The sequence below is a fragment of the Eupeodes corollae genome, chromosome 1 (genome assembly GCF_945859685.1).
Source record: "Eupeodes corollae chromosome 1, idEupCoro1.1, whole genome shotgun sequence".
In the NCBI taxonomy this organism is placed as follows: domain Eukaryota; kingdom Metazoa; phylum Arthropoda; class Insecta; order Diptera; family Syrphidae; genus Eupeodes; species Eupeodes corollae.
In genome coordinates, this window is record NC_079147.1 from 33,268,077 (window position 1) to 33,271,171 (window position 3,095).

The 3,095-nt window shown below is 35.8% G+C and overlaps 1 pseudogene; it reads left to right on the forward strand.

Moving 5' to 3' along the window:
- Positions 1-1,525: 1,525 nt before the first annotated feature.
- Positions 1,526-2,530, forward strand: LOC129953921 (putative nuclease HARBI1; annotated as a pseudogene).
- Positions 2,531-3,095: the final 565 nt, after the last annotated feature.

Sequence of the window (3,095 nt, forward strand, 5' to 3'; positions counted from 1 at the left end):
ATACATAACACTCTCGCATGGATCGCTTTCTAAGGTATGGATCTTTAGAAAAACAAGGGAATGCTAAGCAAAAGCACCCGAATATGCCGAAGAATCACCAACTGACGGGTATGTCCAAACAAAAATCATAAATTACGTAAAATAATAATCCCCAGTTAATAACTTCTGTTTTTTAAGCATGTAACCGCACCAAATGATTTCAATGATTTTATTTTATTTGCTCAATTTCGGTTTCCCATATACTTATTTTAGTGCGAAGGAAAATGACGCGATGTAAGACATTTCTGAAGGTTATAAGTTTGATAGTCTGCCTAGTACTAGTTCCACGGTGATCAATGCTGTACAAAAAAAATTAGTTTAAAGGAAGTTCCACGAATAATATTTGAGTTTCTGATTTGCTGATACAACAAACTTCAAAGCTGAATTTGCGACAAAGTGTTGCCGAACAGTGCAATATTTCCAGCAAAAATGAAACGTGACTTTCTTTAAAAGAAAGTATGCTGAACTTACTAAATCTCAAACCATTATTACTTATCACTCAAAGACAGTGACAGTGCGTTGATGACGTCCTCCTTGATAAGTTTGCCACTACCATTGCTGAAAACTTAATAAAACCATGTTTTAAAGACATTGTTGAATGTTTGTCGGGTGAAAAGACCAAAAACTTAGTTGTCAAATAACACAATGCAAGACGAATAGAAGACTAAGCGAAGAATGTGAAAGCTACTTTACTTACTTTTACAAATAAAATTCACATAATTTGCTGCAATGGATATATCAATGGATGTTTCAGGGTTGGCTACTTCAATAGTATTTGTACCAATATCTACAGTCTCTTCAAGAAGATCTACTCTTTTGTAAGCCGCTGCTAACTGCTACAACTGGTGCTGAAATTTGTAATTTGATTGCCAATTTTTGGTATTGTAAATGGCATACCATGGGACGGTGTCAAGGCCATGAATAGAAAAACGTCCGGTGCTGTCGCAAGAATGAAGCAAATTGTTAAAGAATGTACCAGTTGACATTGCGTTCTACACCGCCATGTCCTCGCAATGAAAAAAATGCTGGTCTTCTTTAAAAAAGTGTTGCATGAAAGCTTGAAACTAATTAATTTTATTAAATCACTGCCAAAGGTTTCTAAGGGCGATTTTGTTCACTAGAAGTTGAACATAACTTGGGGATTTTTATTGTCAACTTGAGAATTCGGTTTTGTTCACTCAAAGTTGACGTTTATAACTTTCGGTTTTAAACTCGAGAGTTTACAAACTTTTGATTTTCATAACTTCCCGAAAAAGTAGAAGTTAAGAAGAAAACTTTTGTTTTATATATTAAAAAAAAAAAATTAACAAAAATGTATCGAAGAAATTATTTTTGGGAAAATTCGGCATATTCATCTTCAAGCAGCGAAGATGAAGAAAGTCTGCAAATTGAGAGACGGGAATATAAAAAAAAACGCATTCAATTAAACACGTGGGATGACCTAGACTTTTTGCATCGTTTCCGTCTCTCAAAACGCACGACAATTATGGTGCTAGAAGAAATAAAGGATTCCTTGCCGTGTGATGAAAGGAGGTAAAATTTTCTCGTTTTGGTTGAAGTGTGGAAGGGAAATATTTTTCATTTTTCTAAAAAGATCACGCGAATTACGATCTTTTCAACTAGCAATCGCGGATTTTTCAGGGGTTTGTATTACAAGTGTACACGTTGTGTTGAAACGTGTGTCCAGAGCTCTTGGCGAACTTTCCCCACGGTATATTCAAATGCCCCAAACGTAAAACGAGCGCTTGAAAGCAGCTAAAGAATTTTTTGCAGTGGCAAAGTTCCCTCGTACTATTGGTGCAATAGATTGCACCCATATTCGAATTCAATCGCCAGGTGGAACAGGTGCAGAAAACTTCAGAAATCGAAAAGGGTGGTTCTCGTTGAACGTCCAGACGGTGACTGCAGCTAATTTAAAAATTAACGATATCGTGGCTCGGTGGCAGTTACAGCTTATGCTCTTTAAAAATGAAAAAATTTTGTAAAGATATTCATCATTATTCTCTTTTGAAAGGGGTCTGCTCATGATCAGCGAATTTTCAACATGTCGAGTCTAAAGAAACGGTTTGAAGACGGAGAGTTTGAGCATTTTATCCTTGTTGGAGATTCGGGCTATACAAATACCACCTTTCTTGCAACACCATTTCTCAATGTCACAAACGCAGTAGAAAACTTGTATAACGAATCACAAATTCGAACTCGCAATTGTGTGTAGCGTTCATATGGCGTTTTTAAAAGGCGGTTTCCAGTTTTAGCAACTGGATTGAGGTGTAGGCTTGACACTGTTCAATCAGTAATAGTGGCTTGTGCCGTTCTCCATAACATTGCCATCGACCAAAACGAATCGCAACCGCCACCGGAGATGCATGATTTTGCTAATATGCTGGCCTCTATACAGATGTTCCTTCAGATACGCTTTTGGGATCAGCTTCCGCAACTACTCATAACGTTCGCGCTCGATTGGTGCGTTCATATTTTCAGCCAATGTTAGATAGCTAAATATGATATTTTAAAACTTAATCTTCACATGAAAACTCAATAAAAAACACTGGTCGCTTCAACAAACTTCATTTAATTTTTTATTTTCTATCACTGATTTGTATAAAAGAGCATTTTTAACTAACCAATCCTCCTCTTCGGGAGTATAAAGCACTTTAGACATTCTTTTTGTCGTTTCCTTGATATTCATGTTTATTATTTTTTTTTTATTAATTTTAAAATCAAAACATCAACAGCTCGTTTGCTTTTCAAATTAAAAACTGACATAATTTGTATTGACTGTCACAAATATCCCAAGGATATTTTTAAAACTGAAAGTTGGCCAACTTTTGTTTTTCAAACTTGAGAGTTATGAAAAAAATAGTGAACAAAGTAGATTCTTAACTTTTGTTTTAACTCTCGAGTTAAAGTCAACTCTCTAGTTTGTCAACTTGAGAGTTTGCTTCAAGTTAAGCAATAGTGAACAAAATCGCCCTAAAAGTATTGTGTGATGACATGGGTAGTCTACATACGTCTGTACTTCTTCACCTGGAAGTAAGGTGGCTTTCTCGCGGAAA